Source organism: Leucopleurus acutus (assembly GCF_964270905.1).
Source record: "Leucopleurus acutus genome assembly, chromosome: 7".
Taxonomy (NCBI): Eukaryota; Metazoa; Chordata; class Mammalia; order Artiodactyla; family Delphinidae; genus Leucopleurus; species Leucopleurus acutus.
The window spans coordinates 78,580,241-78,607,837 of NC_139150.1; the positions used below are offsets into that span (position 1 = coordinate 78,580,241).

At 35.5% G+C, this 27,597-nt stretch overlaps 1 protein-coding gene across 2 annotated transcripts in view; it reads right to left on the minus strand.

The window, feature by feature from the left end:
• Window positions 1-27,597, minus strand: part of LOC309963985 (uncharacterized protein) — a 389,311-nt gene that overhangs the window by 223,737 nt on the left and 137,977 nt on the right. For both annotated transcript variants that reach the window (XM_082842582.1, XM_082842581.1), the window contains one exon: window positions 25,644-25,775. The gene's annotated coding sequence lies outside the window, so the exon portion shown is untranslated. The remainder of the gene's footprint in view (window positions 1-25,643; window positions 25,776-27,597) is intronic.

Here is a 27,597-nt window from a genome sequence, read left to right on the forward strand (position 1 = left end):
ATCTTCCTGGACCGGGGCACGAACCCGTGTCCCCTGCAGCGGTAGGCGGACTCTCAACCACTGCGCCACCAGGGAAGCCCCTATATTACTTTATATTTTAAAGGTTAAACATGAATCCTTTCGCAAAAATCCACTGAATCCTTTAAATCCCTGGGATATTTTCAGTGACCTTTGAAGAGTTATTTAAGATACCTCCACAAGAATTAAACATGATAAATTACAAGCAACAGAACCATCAGGTCAGAACTAAATAAGACACCTTAATTACTGCTGGATGTTTTCAATTCCCAAGCCAAAAAATCATTCTAAATTTCCATGTTTTAGATGTGTCTACAGTTTTTAAATGTCAGTGGACTTATTTGAGATTCTGTTTAAAATGAAAGTACTGGCTACCAGCTACAGAGAAACAGTAAATGCTACTAAAAGCAGAAGGAATGTACATATTACTGAATACTATACTTCAATAGATAAGAAAAATGAAAGTCAGCCTCACCTTGAAGGCCAAATCTTCAATAGCATTTACTTCCCAAGCTCACATTGACTTGTCATGTTTACTTAGAGGTGAATAAATATAGCAACACATATTCAATAAATATTGTTACTAAATGACTATTTATATTTTACTGAAATGGAAAAATAGAATCATGATCAATAATGTTAACAGCTATCTTTTTACTGGGAAGACAAGGTAGCCAAATACAAATTTCATACTTTATGTAAACATACAGTTCATTGAGTAAAAGGGGAAAAAAAATTACAGAGTAGAAAAAATATAAAATGTATTTGGAGAAGGTAGGTTTTTAAAAAGGACATTAGGTTATTCAGGTGATATCCCTAAACCTTTGTACTCATTATAATGGGAGGGAATTTTCAATCTCTTCCACAGGAAATCCTTTCATATCATGGTCAGGATATATAAACCTGTACTGGATGATTTTATAAATTATTGCTATTGGCTACTATATCAGGAATGCCTTGTTATCTAGAAAATTCCAAAAGCCAAAATATCTAAAATTGTTTTAATTTTGTTTAGTATAATGGGGACTTGGTTCCTTTGGAGAGAAACATAAGGAATCATATTATGAGTTCTGTTCAAGTTAATATAGTAAAATAAAATGATAAACAATGTCCATAAGATGAAAAGTTTATGAAAAATTACCATATCAAAAATTTCACTCCAGGAATACACACACATACACACACACAAACTCAGACACAACTACCTTGCATGACTAGGTGTTCATAGTTTCCATAATCCATGAGTGAGGTAACCGTGGTTTAAGTGAAGCAAAAGGAAGATTAAGAAGGAATCCCATCATTTCCAGTGATCTTTTGGACAAATTCAAAGCAACTGACTGAACTTTTGTCATTTTTTCAGTCTGTGCTCTGTCGGGTCAGGACTCATATATCTTGAGACAAATATTTCTTTTTTCATCCTGTCATCTTGGTCAGCTTGGTTTTGCAGAGGTGAGACAAAGATGTCTTTTATCATGAAGGTCTGTTTGATCTGACAGGAGTGCACTTATCAGGTTATTAACTCCTCAGAGAGGACTTCTTTCCAGTCAAGAAAGGAAAGTGCAAGCTTCAGAAATCTTCTGTAAACCTTTCATTCTACATTTTGCTTTGTTCCCTGATAAGGAAAACCATAAATTCAATTACCTAATCATTCCTCATCATCTCTTATTTGTTATGGTGTTTTATATAATGAGTTTGATGAGTCTTACTATTCTAGGGTATAAAATATGTAATATATTTATTTTCTCCCATCATTATTTCAGCTATGTTTTGTCAGATCTCCTTTCCTATCTCTTAACAACAGCTTGAGTAGGTCTCATAATTTGTTGGTCAGTTCTAACTATTAAAACTTTGCAAGCGTTTGGCCATCGATCTCAAGACAAATTCAAAGTTTTCTTCTCCCTAAGGGCAGGTTTAACATGTGGGTTGTGGGTTTGGGAGTAGGTGCTAGGGCATGTCCTTTTCTTTATGTACATTATCTCACCTACATCCATCATCTAGGCTCTAGAGAGACTCCACTATTGAATGGAGAGGAGAAGGAGAAAAGGGCAAATGTCTCTTAACAAACTGGGTGAACAAGGAGTAAGTTTGTCTTCGGTTTGTCTTGTTGTGTTTTGGTTTATACTTCTCTAACACACTGTTCCTGGCCATGGAAGCCATAGTCAGGGAAGATATATTGCAGGTGTTCAAGTACTGACTGTCTTTTGTGTATGTATGTGTGTGTGTTGTGTGTGTGTGTGTGTGTGTGTGTGTGTATATATATATATATATATATATGGGTTCTTCAGAGTACCTTGAAAGACCTCGTCATTGCACGATTCTCTGCTATGACAAGTATGTCTTAAAAGCAATCTCTTAAACCTCACCTCAAAAATTATGACTGATAGTCCATTGTGCAACATTTACTGTTGAAGTCCTCCACAAAATGACTAAGCCTAGTTACCTTTCATGGTGAACACTCAATCTACAAGAATTTCATAAATTCTTGACAAGGCAAATCATGAAACTTCAGGCTATTGCACTGCTACTCCTTTTCTCCTTTCCTCACCTCTCTCCAATTCTCCTGTATTTGTTCAGGTTAACACACAAAAAATATGAGCACATATAATGCCTAGTTAGATGCTCAATCCAAGAAATGCCAACCCACTCCTCTTTCAGACTCTCCATTCAGTTTTTGTGAGTACTTCCTCTCACTTGGCTTTTGGGATGGGAAATCATCATTTGTCTCCCTGGAAAACCATTCACCACAAGAAGATCATTCAACCTTCTCTCAATCCATCCTTGTACTCAATGAATACAGAAAGGAGATTTGTATTAAGTTGTATTAAGTTGAAGCAGACACTTGTAAAATCCTGGAGGCTGATTGAGTGTTTTCTTTAAAATGTGAGGCTATTTTCTTCCTTTAGGACTTAGTTAAAATTCCAGGACATTAGGAAAAATTTCACTCAACCTATTATTGCAATAATTTTTTTTCAAATTTCCCATTCAGATAATCCTTTAGTTTCATATGGATAGATATTCCTTGAGCATATTATTCTCCAAAACCAATGGTTCAAAACTTATTCCTACAATTGATATTAGAATTCCTATCTAGTAGATTTTCCAACAGTCCCAATTACTAGATTGCTTCTTGGTATATGGCTTTAAGTTCAATCATTGTCAGTGTAAGTGTCAATATTCAACCTAAAACAATGTTGCCCCCTCTCACAGAAAACAATTTTATGATTCAAACTAATATTTAGGCATAAAAAAGGGCCAAATAAGAACAAACAGAAAAATGATGTAGTGGGTAAACTATTTGTGCAAGTGAAATTATGTATGGCTACATACTGTGTCTTCTGCTGTTCATATGAAACCTTTGCTTTTTTCCTGATTTTAAGAAAAATGCTTTTTATTTCTATTAAAAGCAAAAACACAAACAAAGCCATACTTGACTACTGTGTCAATGCCCTTTGTAAATGAAGAAGAGAAAGTGAAGACATTAAGAAATATATCAGAGAGGCAGCAAATGAAGGTCTCAAGATGTATGAGGAAAAACAGCTCTGCCATTCTATTCTCCCTTTCTGAGTTTTCTGAGTCCTTTAAGTTCAAAACCATGATCTGAACCTATGTATTACAAACCTGTCATGTGCTAGCTGGATATGAGTGGGCGATCATTAACTTTAGGACAGATAGCTTCTACTCCCTCCCTTAAAATAAGATATCCATATTCTCTTGGTCTCATATAGAATTTGAAATAATATAAAGAGGAAGAGAATTAGAGGCTGTTCATCTGATACCATCCACAAATGTCTACCACCAGAAATGTATAGCTAAATGTATAATACACTATTAATCTATAACTCATGTACAAATTGCTGGCCTGCAATCCAAGTGGAAAAAACACAATTCAACATAGACAATAATTAGGGATTAAAAGATAACTCTTTGTAGACTATTTAATTCTGTGCTGCTCCTAGGTAGGCCAACGCCAACAAGCCAAGGCTCAAACAACTGTTAGGTATGAAGGGCCAAAAACACTATACCAGTTAAAAAATAACCACATGATGATGAAGAACAGCCACAGAGAAAGTGGCTTTATCTTGTCAAGTAAAGGCTTGAGCTAATGTTTCCCTCATTAATGACTCCACTTTGATCTATATACATAACTCTATTTACTCTGGTTACTAAATGTAAGTCCCACTCTATTTCTTACTGTTTTCCAGACAAAGCGTCATTTGTGGTGAATAATCAATCATACCCTTTCAACCACTGATATTGCTTGTACTAATGGAGAAAATGCACACACACACACACACACATACAGAATCATAAAAGATAAACAGATCAGTTTTAGTATTAATAAAATTGAATTGAAAAACATTAAATCTATGACCACAATTGGTTTTCTTAATATTGTCTCCATTGTTCGTGGAAGGTTGTTTCAATACATCACCTGAAGGAGATAACTATCTAGCCATCTGAAGTGATGAGAGCATAATCTAAAGTGCTTATGCGTTTGTTGGCAATCTGTATAAACACATAAGCACTTTAGATTATGCTCTCATCACTTCAGATGGCTAGATAATTATATCCTTCAGGTGATGTACTGAAACAACCTTCCACGAACGATGGAGAAAATATTAAGAAAACCAATTGCGGTCATAGATTTAATTTTATTCAACTCAATTTTATTGCCAACAAACACATGAAAGAATGCTCAACATCATTAATCATTAGAGAAATGCAAATCAAAACTACAATGAGATATCATCTCACACCAGTCACAATGGCCATCATCAAAAAATCTAGAAACAATAAATGCTGGAGAGGGTGTGGAGAAAAGGGAACACTCTTGCACTGTTGGTAGGAATGTAAATTGATACAGCCACTGTGGAGAACAGTATGGAGGTTCCTTAAAGAACTAAAACTAGAACTACCATACGACCCAGCAATCCCACTACTGGGCATATACCCCGAGAAAACCATAATTCAAAAAGAGTCATGTACCAAAATGTCCATTGCAGCTCTATTTACAATAGCCAGGAGATGGAAGCAACCTAAGTGTCCATCATCGGATGAATGGATAAAGAAGATGTGGCACATATGTGCAATGGAATATTACTCAGCCATAAAAAGAAACGAAATTGAGCTATTTGTAATGAGGTGGATAGACCTAGAGTCTGTCATACAGAGTGAAGTAAGTCAGAAAGAGAAAGACAAATACTGTATGCTAACACATATATATGGAATTTAAGAAAAAAAAATGTCATGAAGAACCTAGGGGTAAGACAGGAATAAAGACACAGACCTTCAAAAACTGTCATGAAGAACCTAGGGGTAAGACAGGAATAAAGACACAGACCTAGAGAATGGACTTGAGGATATGGGGAGGGGGAAGGGTGAGCTGTGACAAAGTGAGAGAGGGGCATGGACATATATACACTACCAAACGTAAGGTAGATAGCTAGTGGGAAGCAGCCGCATAGCACCGGGAGATCAGCTCAGTGCTTTGTGACCGCGTGGAGGGGTGGGATAGGGAGGGTGGGAGGGAGGGAGATGCAAGAGGGAAGAGATATGGGGACATATGTATATGTATAACTGATTCACTTTGTTATAAAGCAGAAACTAACACACCATTGTAAAGCAATTATACCCCAATAAAGATGTTAAAAAAAAAAAAAGACATGGCACATATATACAATGGAATATTACTTAGCCATAAAAAGAAACGAAATTGAGATATTTGTAATGAGGTGATTGGACTTAGAGTCTGTCATACGGAGTGAAGTAAGTCACAAAGAGAAAAACAAATACTGTATGCTAACACATATATATGGAAACTAAGGAAAAAAATAAAAAGGTCATGAAGAACCTAGGGGTAAGACGGGAATAAAGATACAGACCTCCTCGAGAATGGACTTGAGGATATGGGGAGGGGGAAGGGTAAGCTGTGATAAAGTGAGAGAGTGACACGGACATATACACACTACCAAACATAAAATAGATAGCTAGTGGGAAGCAGCTGCATAGTACAGGGAGATCAGCTAGGTGGTTTGTGACCACCTAGAGGGGTGGGATAGGGAGGGTGGGAGGGAGGGAGACGCGAGAGGGAAGAGATATGGGAACATATGTATAACTGATTCACTTTGTTATAAAGCAGAAACTAACACACCATTGTAAAGCAATTATACTCCAATAAAGATATTAAAAAAAAAAAAGAAAAAAAAAGTAAAGTGCTTATGGGTTATGCCCACCAGGCTCCAGTCAGTAATCAGGAATACAAACAGACAGACTTCAATCCCAACTAGATGAGTTTACCACGTAGACTCAGGGAAGGGAGGGCAATTTCTTCCAACTTGTGTTCAGCCTGGACTGATAGAAAAATGGAGCTTAGGGCAGGCAGACAGGAACTTGTATACCGTTGCCATAGATAAAGCCTTTTTCATTGGAAAAAGAAAGAGGAATGGGTGAATGTACAGGTCAGAAGTATTCGTTCACAGACGACATGGGAATGGTTTGTGTGTTTGTGTACTTGCTTTCTTCTAAGACGACAGGAAAGACTGGCCTTAACTTTCTTTGCCATTTCATATACTCTGCTTAAAAGAAAACTCAGGAGAGTGACATAATCAAAAATGGTGGGGTAGGAAACTCCAGGGATTCTCTCTACAAAAGGAACTAATGAGCTGGTGAAAACAAAGAGAGTCAACTTTTACAGAATTCTGGAATCAGCCAAAAACTTAAGCAAACCAGCAAAAGACTAGGTGACAAAAGAATTCTGCTTTGTGATGCTGCCATCCCTCATCCTCATTTTGGCATGGAAGCCCATACTACCCCTGGTGCACACTGCTTGTACCGGAGCTCGCAACCCAGACTCTATTTGCAAGGAAACATGGTTGCTCATTTTGACCTGTCTAGTGGCCACCCAAGGGACAGATGCAAGAGCTGGCCTTTGTTTATCCCATCTCAGAGTGTTCTCAGAGCTGGTGTGGCTTTCTAGGTGTCATTTGCCAAAACCACTGAAGGTACAAGTACTGGCCACAGCAGATAAGTAACAACAGTCAAGATGAGCACTAGACAGGATGTAAAGAGAAATCTGAAGTAAGTTCAGAAAAGGGATAAAATTAAGCAAAAAAAATGGCCTTATTGGACATATTTTGTGATCAGAATCTATAGATTAGTGTGTTCTACTTAGTTGTAATTTCAAATGGGATAGCCTCCCATTAAATTGTTGTTTGAATGATTGATGATTGGATCCATGCTAGGATGGCTGGGTAGATGGATGGAATAAATATGGTACTATGTTAACTATTTCTTTCTTTCTTTTTTTTTTTTTTTTTGCGGTACATGGGCCTCTCACTGTTGTGGCCTCTCCCATTGCAGAGCACAGGCTCCGGACGCACAGGCTCAGCGGCCATCACTCACGGGCCTAGCCGCTCCACGGCATGTGGGATCCTCCCAGACCAGGGCACGAACCCATGTCCCCTGCATCGGCAGGCGGACTCTCAACCACTGCGCCACCAGGGAAGCCCAACTATTTCTTATATATTATAACTTGATTTTTGTTTACCTTCTGTCCATATTTCTGTTTTTAATACATATTTCTATAATAGAACAATAAGACCCTCTTCTATTTCTTTTAGAATAGCCAAACAATCAATACGGTATTTACACACACACACACACACACACACACTATATATAAAATGTTTATATATAAATACATAAATTATTTAAGTTGTGATTTTATACTGCTGGTTTTCTAAGTAATAGTTTAAGTAATGAAAATGTGCAATTGAATACCTATCATTACCAAGATATGGGCTAGCAATTATAAATACGATTTTATTAAATCTTCATAATGATCTATGATGTATGTATTATCAGACATATGTGACAGATGAAAAGCTAAAGTTCAGAAAGTATAAGAAAAAAACAAACGAACAAACAAAAAAAACAAATAACCAAGATCACACACAAAGCTAGTAGCTCTACCCCAACTTAAAAGTAGCTCTACCAGAATTTAAAACTAGGTCTGTATTCCAGGATGTTTTTAATACACTATCTTCATGCAGAAAATAATAATTAAGAAACTTATGAACAAATATAGTATTGGCATTAATTGGCATTGCTTGAAGTTTAAATCTTCTTTATATCTTAAAATATCTTTAAAATATCTTAAATGAAGCTTTCTTATTATATTTTCATGCCAGTTTTACTCATGTGCAAGATTTATAGATTAAGTAAAATTAGAAAAACACTTGGAACAAAAATACTAATACATCTAGGAAGTTTAAATCTCTTGTGTAACAAAATAAACCACTTAAATGTGGAAAATAAAGACTAATTAAATAGCATTTATTTTGCAAATTCTATGTACTATGTTCTTTTTTTTTCCACTTACTTGTTTCATTATTTTAGATTGAAACTCTATTGATATCCAAACTCATAAATGATAAAATCGAAAACCAGAGAATATAAACTGAGAGGCAAAGATGACTTTCAAACTCAGAACACTTTCAAGCCAGAGTTTATCATTTAATGATAGATCCTGAACCTACTCCAAGTGTTAAGTAACAGGATTTTTTATAATTTATTAAGGACAATTTAAAGTGAATTCAGTGTCGCTCCTAAATATAACAAGAAATTAACTGAAAAAGGAAAAGTGTCATAAGATGATGTCCGATAATTTTAAAATAGATTAAATCCTATTTTCAAATGGAAACCAGGACATTTCTTTTTACTTTGATGATATCATTATCTACTTGATATTGCAGATTTTGTTTTACAAGGATGCCAACATATATTACTTGTCATTATTTATTCGCAAATAGTTTGAGTATGCTTGCACCCGAAGTATGTGATACAACCAAGGGGGAAAGGACAGGCTAATAACATACATTATGAATGAGTTAGGCTCTACACATGTTATCTGATTTTATCCTCAGTAGAACCCTATGAGGTATATATTTTAAATTATATTTAACTGAGAAAGATTTACAACTAAGAAATAGAGAAGTTATAAATCTATTTGTATACATTACATTTTATTAAGTGATCCATCACAGACACACATGCAATATGTTGTAAAGCATCACAAGTTCTCTTTCTGTCCCCAGTCTCTGTCTAACACCCTAAAGGCCAGAAGGATTTGGGAACTGTGTAGCCTGATGGTGCTATAGACACTGCATGTCAACAGTTAGCAAGAGGAAGATAAGAACCTGAATTATACCAATCCCCATGCCCTGAAAAGAAACCTAATGTTTCCACTTATTTCTATGCCCATTTTGACAAGCAATCTTTGCAATAACAAAGCAACAAAAATCCTTTATGCCTATTTTAATAAGTAATATTTGTTAAAAAAATAATCATTTCAAAATAATCTGTGAGGAAATACTGGAAATATATATTGTCAGGGGTTCATCTACAAAATTTTTGTGAATGATTTCTTCTCTAGAAAAGTTTGACGTGGTCCTTATCTCTGTTACTGGATGGCTTCATGAAGTTAATAAAATCTCTCAAGTCACTGCTACTTGTCTTCATTATGTTACCCCAAGGCTCTACAGAGATTTGACCACAAAAATGTATTGTATAGTAATATATTTTATCTTATGAATCTTATAAATTAGTATATTGAACTAAATCTACATGTTTGCATGTCTGACACTAACACTACCTTCTAGATTTTAAGTTCCTTAAAAGCAGGAGACATTTCTTATTTTATTTGTTCCATATCACTTAACCCAGTTCTTGTTACATAGAACTTGCTTAAGAGCTTATTGACCTAAACTACACTGAATTCTTTAGTGAGAAAATAACTTTGCCATAGAAATAATGAATCAATTTTCTTTTAAACTACTTTGGTGCTTTAATAATCCCTCAGGAGGATGATTTACAGATGAAGAATAATTTTGAATACATAGAGGACTGACATTGACACACACCCTGTAATGGAGGTCAGCCCTTTGACTTTCCCCAAATAGAATTCAATTTCTTTCTTGCCAAGGGGAGCTATTCCACTTATCATTAGAACCATGGGAAACCCAGAAGGTGCTAATAATTTTACAAAGTATCAAGTTTAAATTTAAACATACATGGAAAGTAGCAGGGTCTTATTTGAGATGCTTACTTATAATCATTAACACAAATTTACTGGGATAGATACAGAGATATAAAGAAAGTCTATGGACAGAAGGCCTCTGTATATGCTTTCAGAGATTAGGAGTATTTTCTTCTAGCAAGGGAATTATCATATAGTTATGTTGCCTTGTTAGAAAGAATGTGTTAGTATTTTAAAATAAGTGACTCAAGATTGGGTAAGTAGTTAAGATTTAATAAGTTAATAAATTATCTATTAGATACAAGTATCCACAACAAGTCTAAATTCTAGATAAATATTAAAAATGGTGAATGATTTAAGTACTATCACATATTATAACTAGTAGTTTCCTATATACTATTATGCATGAATAGAATGTCCATTTTGATGGAGAAGGCAGGAATTCTGAGAAAGATCAATTCTATAATCAAATACTATTATCCTATCTTTGAACAAATAACTATTAGAGACTGATGTTTCTCAATAATGCTTCTTTGCCTTTGGTATCTTGATGTAGAATTGTTTTTAATGTATACCTGGTTTCTAGAAATATTTCATGAATGTAATAATTAATAAAATATGTTCTGCATCCAGAAACATATAAAACCAAGAAAAGTTAGGAGGGAGTTTTTACTTTGTATTTTCAAAGGCTTCATCCTAAACTTATTCAATTCACCTTGGATCAGATAACTGGACAAACTTATGGTAAGGATTCATTTATTCACCAAATATTTATCAAGCACTTTCTATGTATGAAGCTCTGTCCTAGAATCTGGGAATACAGACATGAACAAAACGATGACCTACTATTATAGAATTTAAATAGCAGCGGTGGGGGGCAGATAATTTAGAAATCAGATCAATGAATCATTAGTGTAATTTCCACTGGTGATAAAGTCTATGAAAAAAGAAGGCTAGTGAGACAGTGAAGAGTAACAAGCTTTACACAAGGTGATTAGGAAAGGCCTACCTAAGGAGGTAACATTTGAAGAGACCCAAAGCATATGAAACTCCTAGTGGCTAGAGACCTATGAGAACAATTATGGCAATAGAAACTACATAGCAAAGACTTAGAGACAAGAACTAGCTGGGAGGATTAAGAATAGCAAGAAGGTCAATGTTGCTAGAGCAGAGTGAGCACAATGGAGAGAGTTAGGACCTGAGATTGGCAAGAGAGTCAGGTTTTGGATCATGAAAATTCTCCCACGTTATGGTAAAGGTCTTATAGTTCAAACAGGGAAATAAGGTGATCAGATTTCCTTTGACAATCTCACTCTAGGTGGAGTGTGGTAAAGGGCAGAATGGGTGTAGCACTGGAGGCTGGGAAACTAATCAGGAGAATCTTAGAGTGTTACGGGAAATTGATGATGATGATTTGAAGTAGGCTTAGAGCAGTCGTATTTGAGAAATATTTTTCAGGTAGAGAAAGCATGACTTACTGATGCATTGGATGTGAGTTGGAGAAGATCAAAAAGGGCAGAAGATGATTCTATGATACATCCAAGTACAGGTGTTTAAAAGGCAGCTAATGTGGATTTGGAACTCAGTTGAGAAGTAAAGGCCCCCAAATCTAAAATTTGGTTGTCTATATGTGATTTTTTATATCCCATGCCTTGATGAAATTATCTAGTAAATGATGCAGCTAGAGAGGAAGAGGGTAGAGGGATGTTTCTAAGAATATCTCAAATGTTGTGAACAAGAAGGTCCAGAAAAAGAGATAAGGAAGAGTAGCCATGAGGTAAGATGAAAATATGAAGAGTGTGGGAACCCAAAACTAAAAGAAAAGAGTTAAGAGGCAGATGCTGCTAAAAGGACAATGTGACCCTCCCACAAAAAAAAATGAGATTAACTTTTGTAGTTGTCAAGAGGGAGGCTTTTTATGACCTTGGTCAAAATAGTTTCAGTGGTCAAAATTATAGCCTATTAGATTAAGTTAGAGACGAACTGTGAAAGGTGGGAAGTTGACATATTTAGTATACACACTACTTTTGGGAAACTATCTTGTAAATTTTGGCAGAGAATTGAGCAGTAGCTAGAGGAGAACTTGATGGCAAGATAATTTTTAGCTTTATTGTGGGAGATGTAATGCATTTTTATCATAATGGTAATTAACTAAAAAAATATTTATAATACAGGCCAAAAAGAAGAGAATTGCAGAGGCAAAGTACGAATAGAAAGGAGAGGCTGGAATCTAGTGCACAGATGGGAGAGTCAGGCTGCAACAGGAAAAGGAATTGATATTTCACTGTAGAGAGATTTTCAACATCTAATTACAAAACACTGAAGGAGGAGATAATGATAAGGAAGTGAGATGTTTAAACATCAAGGTTTCAGATGTGGTGGTATTATTTGTGAGAAGTAGGTTAAAGCTATAAAAGGAGGTAATTAAATGGGAGGGAGAGTTTAGGGGATGTGAAGTGGTCAAGGTCAATGGACGAGGGTATGGATAATCTTTGTTGTTATTAGAGTCACCACAGTGGTATCAGGAAGAGGAAGATAGTATATAAAGGGTTAAAATGTTCAAAACAGTAAGCATGTGAGGTCAGTAAATACTGCAACAAAGATGGGCATGAAAGCTGAGAGAGCAAAAACTTACACACTTTGAGAAGACTACAAGGAAATCAATTCCCATAAGGAAAAAATACTTAAAACTCTCTTTTCGGAAAAAGAAAAAGCTAAATAAATTACAAATCAGAATTACTTCATCTTAAAGTCTTCTCTTCAGAAGTGGTAAAATGATATGCATGTAAAAATGTTTGTTAAATGAATGAGTCAATTTCCTGACCCTCAACCATGTGACAACTGCTGATCTGCTTTTTTTGAGCATCTTTGAAAGATGAATGGGTGACACCAATTCACAAGATGCTGCGAGCTTTATTTCTCAATTTCATAAGATTTCCTATTAGCTCCTAATCTGTGTTATGTGTGAGGATACCTGTCAGTTATGCTGTAAATATTATGTTAACTTGGAAGAATGCAAATGCATTCTAAATTTCTAAGCTGAGATGAATGTTTAAGTACAATTAATGCGGAAATCAAGAAGATGAACTTGATCTGCCCTCTGAAAAGGCAAAAGCTGATCAGGAAAAGAAAATCTGTATAACTTAAATCAAAAAACAATCTCAACTCTGTGGGCCTTGAGACAACTATGCAGCCCCAAAAGGCCCTGATGTAACCATAAATGAAAAGCCAAATACAGAGAATAGTATAATATTTATATATGTTTCTCTTTTAGTCTCCTTTTATAATTGTTTGAGTTTGGTCAAGCATCCTGATTGCCTTTCCTTAGCCTAGGAATAAGGTTTGATCTTCGAAAGTATTAGATGTGTAGCTCAAAAAAAAAATATGAGTTACACCCTGGGGCTCAAAAATAAGCCTATACAGCCAAGGAAGTTAAAAGAACTCAAAATTAGTTCTAATTAGGCCCCTGTAGGCTGTTGAATTCTGACTTCTGAACAACACCCCAAAAATGTTGAATATGTTCTAGCTCCTAGAATTAGGATAAAATAAAAAAAATGGCAATATGATACTTATTTTACTCAAAATTCTCTCTGTTGAGTAAGGAAGATAAATAGATAAATACAAATGGGCTTCAGGGTATAAATTTTGCTTGAATCACTATTTCATTTGCTATGTTCTGTACAAAGTATTGATAAAAAGAACTACTAAATGGTTTCATGATGCTTTTATTTTTCTTACATTAAAATTTGAAAATTAGATTGCAAATAAAGCAATGGGAAAAAGAGTGATGATACAAGTCCAAGGTGTCAAACTGGTCCCTACTGAGTTAATTTCATTTGACGATGTACATGATTTTGCAACTGGGTTTCTTATTAAATATTTGACTTTATTCAAAGTAATACACTGGAAGTAGGTTTGTGCAATGAATTTCAACGTACAACTAGAATCTATGGTGCTTTATAAACCTGTTTAATATAAAAAAACTGATGTAATATGAACTGAAGTCAAAGAACATGTGATGAACCAAAACGTGAGAAGAATGTTACATTGGCCCACTCTTGGAGTTCAGATTTGGCAAGATTTGTTACAGAAAAGTTCAGTACTTTTTCAGCCTAAAATATGTCAAAAGAACCACTACAGTAAGCAATGCTTTCAACAACAAAGCAATTACCTTAAGCTCAATTACCATAATTTCTATACCTGATATTAGAAGAACTTACAAAACACTTCTCTCTCCCAAACCTAAAATAATATTCTGCTTGGATAAATATTTAGAATTTTGCAGGTCTTAATTAATTTACATATTTATGCTTCTCATGGGAAGTTTTGTTTGCTTCAAAAGTCTAAGTTTCTAGCAGTTTCGAACGTTATAGACTGTTTATTTTTATTTACTTGGTTAACAATAATTTAAAGAAAAAAAAACCAAACACAGGCCAAGGCGTAGAGTGAAATCATTCACTCTCACCTCTAGCCCCCATTTAACCTGTTCTTATCCCCTGTCCACTGGTGACTATTTTATTAATTTTTGAATATTCCACAATTTATGTATGCAAACATGTATAAAAACAAACCTATTCTCCATGGTGTAAACACTTCCACCACAGCTCAGATCAAGCTACCAGCATGACACCATACATGGAATTGAGAGGAAATAAGCAGTTGTACACCATAAAATGGAATAGTTCCACTATACAGAAACAAGAGAATAAACATAAATAACTTTAAGAGCATAGATTACAGTAAAATGTAGAGGAATAATTAGGTAGTCATGAGTTTCGAGTGATTACTTTTGCTTAAAACATAATTTAATTCTAAGTTCATGTAATTTAATTTTTAAAAATGAATTGGTCGGGGAGGGGGAGGGGAAAATAAAATAAAAATGACTTGGTTTATAAACTGCCTCATAAAATTCCTAAAAATGTAAGATTGGCTTTGTGAGCTGGTCATAGCCTTACTCCTTAGGGTGAGGTAATGTGACTGTCATCAGAATATATGATCATTTCAAATTTTGATAGATATCGTGGACAAAGAACGTCACCTGCCATATAGGTAAACAAATGATGTTTCAACCATCAAGCCATGGGCCACTGCAGCTGCCCCCACTGTGCACCCTGAGGGGATTCAGGATGGAGAAAAACGGGATACTGGCCCTAGATAGCTAAGGTGTATATCAAAGGAACGATTTCAATGAGGCCATACAAAGAAAAGTACTAAATTCATTACCTTGAGATGTCTTTTTTTTTTTTAATTAATAGTAATCTTTTGATGTTCCCATGTTTTGTTTTGTTTTTTGGCAAAAACTCCTACATATCCTGGCTCCTCCCTTACCTCTTGGGAACAGTCCCTCAGAGCTGTCTGAGAGGCTCATGTCTTGGGCTTAAGTTCTAAGAATGTCCACCGAATAAAACGTAATTCTCAACTTTTAAGTTGTGCATTTTTTTCAGTGGACACTATTGACAAATTGTCTTGAAAAGTTTATTCAGTTAAAGTTTCCATCAGTAGAATCTGTTTATCAGTTCCATCTATAAACTTAATAATGGTAAAGTGTTTAAATTTTTTAGTCTTATAAATGATATTTCATTGTTATAGTTTTCTGTTACCTTACTAATTCATAAGATTTGTGAATGTTTATTAGTCATTTATGATTCTACTTCTCAAATATCAGATTATAGCCTTTTAAATTTTTTCATAGGAACTGCTTTATTTTATGTTCATAGGAACTACTTTAAGAGTATGTGATTGAGGGGCTTTTCACCAATAAAAATTGATAATATAATATGTATAACTGAATCACTTTGTTGTACACCTGAAACTAATACAACATTGTTAATCAACTGTACTCCAATATAAAAAAAAGACTTATTACAAAGTTACAAAAAATTGATAATATAAAACTCATTTTGCATTGAAGTATTTATTGTAGCAGTCATAATATTTATATTTTCTAATAAAATATCTTCTTGATGATAAGATTATTAAAAGCTCTTCAAGAGAACTGAGACATCCCTACTATGGATAGAGGGTTTGAGATGGCTGTACTCACATGCCTGGGTCTGGGTGATGGCTGTCGGCTAGTCTCTCTCTCCACGTAGTGTCTCCAACCAGTGGTTGGAGTCAAACCATGAGTTTCTAACATGGTTACAGGAATGTTTCAAATGGAAAACCCCCAATGCTCAGGAACTGATTAAACTTCTGCTTGTGTCATCTTCTCTGATGGCCCATTGGCCAAAGCCAAGATGCATAGCAAAGACCAGAGTCATGTAAAGGAAACCTCCATAAGAGCTTGGCTACTGGAAACTGATTCATTTGGGACCGTTAAAGTAACATTCTACTCTACTGTTCTTCACACTTCATGTCATGACAACAATGGATACAGAGGAATTGAAAACTATTTAGCTATTCTTCTGAGTGATTTTTTCCATATTTGAAACTAATACCATTACTAGTTATTAGTAAATGTTGATTCATTGTATAAATACTATCTTTCATGGAAGATACAGTTTAACTTTATCCTTTGCCTGATTTGAGGTAAATTCTGTTATCCATAACTGTAGCAAAGGCTGGAACTATGCGCAAATATTTTATGCCAAGTAAGTTTCCACAGTTATTCATTACATCAACCATTTGAAGATCTCAGTGGTCATTAAGATTCAAACCATTATAATAGTATATAGCAGGTCAAAATATCATTATCTATTAAAATCAATCAAGGTCTTTAGAGCTAAAAGTGAATAGCTAACAAATTTCAGAGATTTTGTGATTTTTAAAAAAATAACTCAAATACTTATATAGCATTTGCAGAGATATTTATAGGAATAATTGATAAGGGCAAAAAGAACAAAAACAACCATGCAGTTTTTCATTTGTGCAACTGCATTTGGAATCATGAGAATGAACTTAGCCCCTACTGACTATGTGTGTTAAGACATCTGCTCTACTACTAAACAGAAGTTAATGATTTGTGATGTATAATGGTCCACAAAGTGAGTCATAGGACTAAAATCAAAGTGTGAGCAGAATTGGTGCATTTTGGAGGCTCCAGAGGAAAAACTCGTTCTTCTGACAGATTCTAGCAGCTGCCAACTTTCTTTGGCTTGTATCCACATCACTGCAATCTCTGGTTCACATTGCCTTCTCTTCTACAGTCAAATCTTCCTATAACTCCCTCTTATAAAAACACTTCTGACTATGTTCAGTACCCACTCAGATTGCCAGTAAAATCCCCCATCTCAAAAATCTTTAACTTAATTACATCTGAAAAGTCTCTTTTATCATATCAAGTAACATACACAGGGTGTGGGCTTTAGAACATGGATATATCTGGGAACCTTATTTAGACTACTCCACAATGATGTCAAAATACAAACACTCCCCAGATCACAAATATAACCAAACATCCCCCTACACTGGGTAATATGAATGACTGCTGCCTCTTACCAATTATAGTTTTAGCCTCACATTTATCTTCCTGCCTTCCAGGTAAGATTTATCGAGTTACCCAATCATAGAATTAACAGAACTTCCCGACAGAATTCAATCCAGAACAACACTCACTTCCTTAAACTCTCTCCAAAATTACCTAACAAAAGCCCAAATCCTGTAATAAGACTTTTATATCACTCTCTTTCTGGCGTATCCATGGTTCCCATGCTGTGGATTCTCCTTCACAGTAGTAAGCAATGAGTAGCAAACATATTTAACTACTGTTGTGTTCCTGGTAGTCTCTTGCTGGAGGGCTTTGACAAGTGAAAAGCCACAAAATATCAGAATGTATTTGAAATCCATATAATTAAAAAATATTAGCATTAGAATACTGCATATTTTTTAAATGCTACAACACAATAAGAAAAGGGGAAACAACCTAATGTAAACACTGAGAAAGAATCCACACTTGCCAAATGAAAAAAGACTGTAGTGGTAGAAATAATATGAAGAGAGACTGGACTTCATTAGCAACTAAGGAAATATAAATTAAGACAACCAAAACAAGTTATAAATTGCCTAGCACTTGACTCGCAGAACTGATGAAGTTTGACAGCATCAAATTTTGAAGTTTACATAAATTAAAAGAAACTCATATTGCTGGTGAGAATGTAAATTGGTCAATCACATCACATCGCAATGGAAACAGATTAAAATTATCTTGTAAAGATGAACAGCAATATTCCTAATAAAAATTTTAAAAAGAAAAATAAAACCTCAAATGTCCACTGGGGTAGAAACATTTTTTAAATTTCAGTCTTTCCATTCCACAGGATATTACTGTAGGAAAAACAATGATCAGGAAACTGGATATAGTATAATACCATTTTTATAAATCTCAAAACAGCAAAATTAACAATACAGTATCTTGAATGCCTTATATGCGTGGCAAATGTAAACAAAATTTCAGAAACCTACAGAGTGTATGACCACATTTTTATAAACTCCAAATAGCAAACCTAGCATGTGTTATTCTTAATTATTCCTATATGTGGTAAATGTATATATATAGAAAAGAAGGAAAGGAATCATAAAATTTACAATGAGGAGGAACACACTGATCTTTGTGATTCCCTTCATTATATTCTACTCTGTGGTGGGAGTGGGGTTTGCTTACCTAATTATGTTGTGTTGTATACACACATATATGTATATATATATATGTATATATGACAGACACTCAATTTTATGGATTAATACTATACATTTAAAAAAATACTCTAATTTGGAGCCAGACTTCTCCTTGGCTAATATTCTAAGTAATGTCAGTGTTGAGAAGCCATTCTGTAACTCCAATTCTTTCCTCTTCAAATTTAAAACCACTGACATTAATTCAATAATGCTTTTTCCTGATCCCGGTGTTTCTACTTGCAGAGGTCTCTCCGAATCTCCCCTGCAAGCTGATTCCCTTGCTAAAGTGCCACATCATTTGTCTAGCTGCTCTTATATTTGCTTTAGCCTTCCTCCTCTCCTTGACCTACTTGATTGAGGAATTGTGGCCTCAAACACAAGCAATGTGACTAAGATAATTTGCCAGATATTCTATCCCTCAAGCTTGTGAATTATTTTACTTTTATGGGAACTTGTATTTCCTGGTTCACAACATTTACCTCTAGATATTCTTTCTATTCTTTCTTTCCCACATTACCAAGGGTCCCTGTGTTTAAGAATGGGTATTTTGATCCTTAAAAAATAAAGCCTCCTGATTTTAAAGCATGGTTTGTTATGCTCTCATTCTAGATTTTGTTCTGACTGGTATCTTCTACTTGGATATTACCTCTTTTTTTTTTTTTTGCGGTACGCGGGCCTCTCACTGTTGAGGCCTCTCCCGTTGCGGAGCACAGGCTCCGGACGCGCAGGCTCAGCGGCCATGGCTCACGGGCCCAGCCGCTCCGCGGCACGTGGGATCTTTGCGGACCGGGGCACAAACCCGTGTCCCCTGCATCGGCAGGCGGACTCTCAACCACTGCGCCACCAGGGAAGCCCGGATATTACCTCTTTGATATCACTTGTCCCCTTATGATGTGGCCCTTAGGTTATTAATAAACAATTAACTTTGATGCATGTTATCAGCAGTAATGACAATATACTTAATTCAGGCAAAACCCATTTTAGTTTCCATATGAACATCTCCCTAAATTAAGAAAATTACTGACCTGATTTTAAAGTTACTAAGATTTAAATGAAGTTACTGTACAGGATCAGTATAACTCTGACCATGAACGAATATCTTAAATATCTTTGCAATATATTGAGAGCTTTCCACAGAAATTCCATGTTAAAATATGAAATGTACATTGTCCAAGGGTAAGAGTAAATTTTTAAAAAATCAAAATAGTGGCCTTCATTTAAATTATCCTTCTGGCACATAACAGCTGACATGTATATTAGAATAATGATCTTCAAACTTTCATAATAAAAAGACGTCTTAACCTTATCATTATTTGTTTGACAATTGAATCATTTTAGTGAGAAGAAAATGAACAGACTTTATAAGCTTCATGGGATGCTGTATTAATCAGAAGTAATTATAACACCCAATTCAGAAGCTTCAATTTCAAAAGGTCTTTGGAGACATATATAGAGAAAAACAAGCATAGAAAAATATAACAGCAAAGAAACTGAAGAGGAAATGGCAAAAGAAAAAAAATAGTAAAATGTTTGCAGTTTTACCTTCCCCCAAATTGTTTTAGAGATTGCCATATTTTGTTCTGACAGAGTGCTATTTCAAAATGAAGTGATAAGCAGAAAAAGGAGATGAAATGGACCAAGTGTTTGGAAAAATTTAAAACAGAAAAGTCTATGATTCTAAGAGTTTTAGGTAATCAACAGAAATCAAGACCCAAAATACGGGAATACAGTATGAAGGTAAACAGCCACATGCTACAGTGTTCCTCCAGTGAAAGCCAAAACTACCCTCCACAACCAGCCTTATGGTGCGCTCCCTTCCAGACTACTTAAGCTGTTTCATGGTTCTATTTTGTATTTTTATTTATCAACTATCTATTCTTTCATAGAGAATTAAATGATATTTTTGAGAAATGGTATTCCCTTCTCTCCCATAATTGATTATTAATAAAACAGGTGACTAAAATAAAAACAAAACTTTAAATATCTCTGTAATTTAAAAGTAAATAACACCAAACGAAATTGTGCTAGGTTAGTATTTTTGGACACCCTTTTTTCCCTCTAAACATTCTCCCAGGGTAATTTTATTCATTTCATATGGGCAATTATATCTGCATATTGATGAATCTCAAATTTTTATCATACTTCTCTCCTATCAGACCTCTCAGACCCAGGCATCAGAGTCACTACTGGAAGTTTTCACTTGGACACCTAATATGCAACTTAATTTCAAATCTGTCCAAAATTAAGTTAGTCATTTTTCTCCACATACCTGATTATTCTTGGTGACGAACTTAGCGTTTGGAAAGGCCAGTCAATATACTGCTGAATCCATTAACCAGGGTACAACTCTTAACACATTTCTATCCTCATTTTCCAACCTTTGCAGAGAGTCTTCTCTTCTGGATTTCCAGGAGCACCAGCCAGATTACTCTTCAAGACTGAAAGATCTAGCGTCTAAGAGAGCTGCCAGCTGACGGTCATCAGCTGCCAGTGCTGTTCAGGGATTGCTCCCAGCTGAAGAGATCTCCCAAGCTCCCCCTCTTCCTGGTGAGAGCCTGCATCCAGTGACTACTCCACATGGAGATATAAAGCTCAGACTCTTTCACTCCAGCCTAATACAACTCTGAATGCACAACTCAGTTACAGTTAAATCATTTCTTGTTGCTGCACTACAGCCTAACTTTGCCCTCTGCTCAATCTGACTTCTTTCTCTTACCCCACAGGTGTTTATCCTCAAGAGCACTCCCTAATCATGTTCCTGAATATTCCTTGCCATCTCAGCGTCAGCTTCCTGAGAAAGCCAATCTGAAATACCTTCCAATTATATTTCCCAACTACATTTCAAGTGTATGCAATTAACTCCAATCCACTTTCATCACCCACATACATTTATCTCACCTGGATCTCTGCCTTGCCTTAACTTCCCACACCCCTCCAATAAGTGCTCCTTTCTTCAGACAAAAAGAACCTTAAAAAATGTTAATCTAATGACGTTAGCTCCATTAAATCTCATTTTTAGCTTTCCACTGCATTTAAGATAATATCCAATCTCTCTCACGTGGCTTTTCATGATCTAGTCCCTGATTACCTTTCAAGGCTATTCTGAGTCCTCTCCTTACCCCATAGACCCTCATCCCTTCCTTTCAATTCACTTACAGATATTATAAACATTTTTAGCTCTTTTATAAAGTGATATGATATAGAAACATAATATAATATAAGGTAATTTTAAGGACCTTGACTCATGAGGCTGCCAGATCTGGGATTCACACCTAACTGAACAACTTAATCCACGTTATTTATCTCCCTCTACCACAATATCTATATTTCTAAAATGACAATAGTAAAAATTACTTCAAAGAGTTGTTGATGACTAGACCTAATTAGAAAGTACAAACATTAGATCCAATGCAAGTTAAGTGCTCGGCAAACTACCCAGCATAAATTCAATAATAGATGTGTGTTCACTTTATCATCATTTCCCAGCACTGAAGTTCCTAACTCAGAAAGGCTCACACCTTTTGATTGCTAGGTTCTCATCATCTGTTAAACCTCAGATTATATCACAATGCTTTGGGAACACTTTCTTGGCCCACTTAGAAAAGTTATAGGTAGTATGTGGTCACATTTTACATTATAGTTTCTCTATGTTAATATTTTAAATTTCTCATTAAATAATCTTAATTAAATCATAAACCACATTATTTTTTGCTTTGTATATAAGGACCTAGCATAGTACCTGCTGTGTAGTTGACATTGAATAAATATTTCTTTCAGTGACTCCCTGAGACAATGTATTATTCCATACACATTTTCTTTTCAAAGGCCTTTCTGAATTAGAATCCAATAACACCTTGAATGTTTTGAAATGAATATCATTTAATGATATAATTCCTTAGCAGGAAATAATACACAAGCAATAACATTCATAATATGTAACAAATGCTGTTAGTTATAAAATCAAAATGCTGGTTTCTAAATTGAAAATATAATGCAGATTGAAGAAGAATCACAGGTACAAAGAACACATATCAATGGAGTTAGATAAGCAGATAAGGGCTTTCTAACCCAGATCACCACTATGACAGTGGTTCTCAGCTAGGCATAGTGGAGTTTGCCCAGCCAGAAGGTACTTTACAATGTCTGGAGATTTTTTTTGCGGGCCTCTCACTGTTGTGGCCTCTCCCGTTGCGGAGCACAGACTCCAGCCGCGCAGGCCCAGTGGCCATGGCTCACGGGCCCAGCCGCTCCGCGGCATGTGGGATCCTCCAGGACCGGACACGAACCCGCATCCCCTGCATCGGCCGGCGGACTCCCAACCACTGTGCCACCAGGGAAGCCCTAGAGATATTTTTGATTGTCATAACTTTGCGGGGAAGCAGGTGCTATTGGCATCTAGAGAGCAGAGGCCAGGGATACCGCTTAACAGTCTGCAATGCACAGGGCAGCCCCTTAACTGGCCCAAAATACCAATAGTACTAAGGTTGAGTAACTGCACTAGAAGACAGCATTTTAAGAAAGACAGGATACAAATTCAAAATGTCCAGAATATGTTTTAAAGTGACAGACCTTTTAATAAGATATTTTTAAGAACAAGGTTGGTGACCCTCTTTCAGAGTGGTTGAAGTAAAGGACGTGTACCTTGATTAAGAACCTTGCTTATTGACCTTGGAAAAAGGCCTCCCGACATCTAATTTTAAAATTAAATTAAATGTGAAAGTTAATGTGTATGCATGTATTTCAAAGAGAAAAAAAAGGAAAGAAATTGAATTAAATTATTAAATTATAATAGCTGACAAGGCAAATGAGTAAATGTGGTCATATTACATATTACCATTCTCACAAGATGCACTCCTATGAACCGTGTCTATCCAGTCTTATACTTGAAGATTAAATCAAACTGTTGCCACTACATCATTTCAGAAAAAGTCCTGCAAAGTAATACAATTGCAGGACAATTTTCTCAATACAGTAATTATAAAATATATTTTAAAATGTAAAGAGGTCGGCTAGTTTTAGTTTTTAGAAAGCTCTTTAATAAAAATGGCTATAGCCAGATTGAACAAACACCTGTGTAGTTGGGCAGCTGACATGAAATCCTGTATTAGGTAGCAGAAGCACTGTTTCAGGAGTGGAATGCTTCCCCACTCATCCTAATGAATAATTCACGTAAAGCTCTTTTCTAATCCTTGACAGCTAACATGGCTTAGCGAGGTCGAAATGAAATGGAGAGTTAATGAAAAGATAGAGCCGTGTACAAACTGAGCTAAGACAGATTTTCACTATCAAAGCTAAGCTGAAATTTGAGGCAATTATGAGAAATATATATATACACACGTATGTATATTCACATACACTATTTATTACCAAATTATCATATATATTTTTCAGCATTCAAGTTAATGTCTTTAAATATTTGTTTTCTCAAGTATGAAATATGGATATTAATAAATTTTACAATCCTTGATATTTTTCTTCAAAAATGTATAAAACTTGAGGCTTCCTAATGATGTAGATGTCCAATAAAAGTTAAAACTTATAGCACCTAGTGGAATATTCTCACATGCTTAAAATGAAAGGCTGGCACTTAAGTTACCTCGTTTTATTTAACCATTATCTTTTTATGAATTATAAACAATGCCCCCTGGTCAATCAGGAGAAAAATCTAAGTACTCAGTTTTGAGAACAGGAAATGGATAATTTTTAGTGAGATACTTGGGGGGCTGTTGCCACATCCTTCAGCAGAACTACATTTCTGAAACACCTGAGGGCTCTTGTATGTTGTCTTAGTCCATTTGGGAATGCTATAACAAAATACCACAGGTAGTGTGGTTTATAAACAGCAGAAATTTATTTCTCACAGTTCTGGATTCTGGAAGTCCAAGATCAGGGCATCAGTGGATTCAGTATCTAATGAGAGTCCACTTTCTGGTTCATAGATGGTGCCTTCTTGCTGTGGCCTCATATAAAGGAAGGGGGCTAGAGATCTCTCAGAATTCTCTTCTCAAGGGCACTAATCCCATAATGAGGACTCCCAAAAGTTCCACCTACTAATGCCATCACCTTTAGGTGTTAGGATTTCAACACAGGATTTTGGGGGTGGGGAACACAAGCATCCATACCATAGCATATGTACATAACCTAAATAGAATCCTCCTTAATAAAAGAATAACAATAACAGGGTCATTGTCTCCATTTTACTTTAGAAGGATTCAACTGAGAAAGGGAATTGAGTTTGGGGCAGCAGTCAGAATCAATATATTGTGGAACATCTGCCCCAGGTACTTTTTCATAGTCTCATGACATCTAGTCAAGTATACCCTAGAATCTTTAGTGTTACTGTTGTATGTTCTCCCCACCATAATTTTCTGCTTCAGTTGACCTCTGCTTTTCAGATTGTCACATATCACCACACTCCCTAGATACCACCACTACTGCTGCTGAAAACCTCTGTTACTTTCACTAGATCCTGCAGCTCTTGAAAGACACAAATACTTCTGCTAAGCACCATCACGGTTTCTCCTCAACTCAGCTCATTCACTTGTCTCCCTGTTTATTCTCAGTTATGTCCTTAATCAACAGTCTCCCCAAGGTGCCGCTGCCAAGCACTTTTTCTGCTGCACTGCTGCTTGTCCTTAGCTTCTGTCAATGACTCCCTGCAAACTCTGCAGTCCTATGGCTCAGCCGCATACTATGGCAAAGTGGCTGCAATAGCTCTGTCTCTCCCTACCACTGTTTTAATTTTGTTTTACTTCCCATTACGGAGTAACATAACAGAACTTCCCTGTATCCAAAACTAGTAAAACTATATTTCCTCTATTTACAAATAATCCCTCCAATCCTAGCTGCTTCAACACATAGAGGTGGGTTCACTGGACGTTAAACAAGAGGCAAATCAGTGTTAGATGTTAAAAGGTGACATAATTCACATAGTAACATGTAGCATGCATATAAAGGCAAAGCATGCCTCTGTTACCTGCTCATCAGGGACTATTTGCCAGGCAGGGCCTTTCTGCTGAATTGTTCTTTCCTGTGTCTTCAGAAATGAATCACATGAGCCTTCTAATTTTAGGAAAATACCATACTTGTTTTTAAAACACTGCAGAATCTGGTACAAAGAAAAACAACCGGGTGTTACCTTGACTCTGAAATTTTCAGTATTTAAATCCAAAAACTATGCTAAACTTACCTTCTGGGCTAGATCATTGTGACTAAGTCCTGTTTTTCTTCCAGCCCCAGGAAAGAAGCAGAACCAGAAAAAATCCTGCCTAGCTTTAGTTATTTTGATATTCATCATTCTGTCTCTCTACTAATACATATTGTCAGTGGGAGGAATAAAACAGACACCTGGGCTTTGGAGTTTTAACACATCAGCTTTTAAGGTTCCGAGGATAGAGCCAGGGTCTCAATGGTAGGTGGCCTTCATATTTTCAATTGCCATAGTAAAAATTCTTATGTCTAATCTAGAAGCAGAGTTTGATTACTGGGTCAGGTTATTGCTTGCCTCTTCATTTTGGAAGCATTTTCTTCCCATTTTTTAAGGGTATTTTTATTTCCAGGTTCAATGTCAATCTCTGAGATCTATTGAAGCTGGAATCTTTTTTGACATTATTATGCTCATTAAATTAAAGATGACTATTTGTTCTAGTGCTGTTTATTCTTCCCTACTTATATAATAGAAAATAAGAAAGAATGGAAGCCATGAGTAAAAATTCAAATTGACTAGAAGATGGAATTCTTCAGAGTGACTTCTTATCTCTTTAGCAAGGCAACTTAGAGAGATCATAGAAGACCTGATATGTCAATTCAATTAGGACATGTGACAGAGAACCATAATTGTGGTGAGATTAACTATATATTCAAATAGAAAAGCTAAGCTGCAGGATATCATATACTGTCCTTATTTAAAATTGATAGCAACCTAGAGAAACTTACGTGTTTTTAAAATGACCTTAATTGGCTCATTACACACCAGTAAGTCATGTTTGTTGAATTATTCAGAAAAGACATCATATCATGATACAGGTCAAATTCCTCTATTAGATGTCTTTACAATGAAAAGGCCACTGCAATGTGTATATTTCCAAGGTGCAAATTAATGAACTATAATCCTTTGCAATCTTAAAATAATAAAATCAAGAAAATGGTAATTAAGTATGACAAATAATTTTCTTTAACAGACTGCTAAAAATTCTCATCATATTTCATTTTCATTCTCTCCTTTATTAACCTTTGTTCAAATGTTAAAGTATGGTGTGGGAAACAGACCTTAAGTGGAACATTCTAACCTTTCTGAAAAATTTCACCAATCATATTCTCTTATTGTTCAATTAAGTAAACCATCTTTTCTGATAGTAGTATAATGACAATATCACCTTCTTAATACCCCAGGAACAAAATCCACAGCTGGAACACTCCCTCCAAACCAAGGAACATCAGCATGAATCTCAATATATCAATTCTAGTACCTCTCTAATACTCTATAAATAAGTTTTCAAAAGATCAAATATGAATTTGAGCTATTAAGCATGTTAAAAGCTAAGTCACTTTAAAGCAAATTAAGAATTTTTACTTGATGTCCCTATGTAACTTTGAAATGGCCTATATTTCATGTGTATGTGTTCATCTGAAATTTTTGATGGAAAGAATTCTTAACTTTAATCAAATTATCAAAGCAGTCAAGTAACACAAAATGCTTAAGAATAATTTTCTCAGTCATTTCAGGATTGAGGCACAGCAGTCCTCACTTGATCAAATATCATCTGGGGTACTGAAACATAATAAAACTTATGACATACAAAATTTCAAGAAGCATCAGGTTTACTCAACACAGCATTGATAATACCTGTGCAGAAATGATCTCATGACTCCTGGGGACAGTTTCTGGCATCCCAGCCCCTCTGCACTCAGGATGATGATGGTCATGGGAG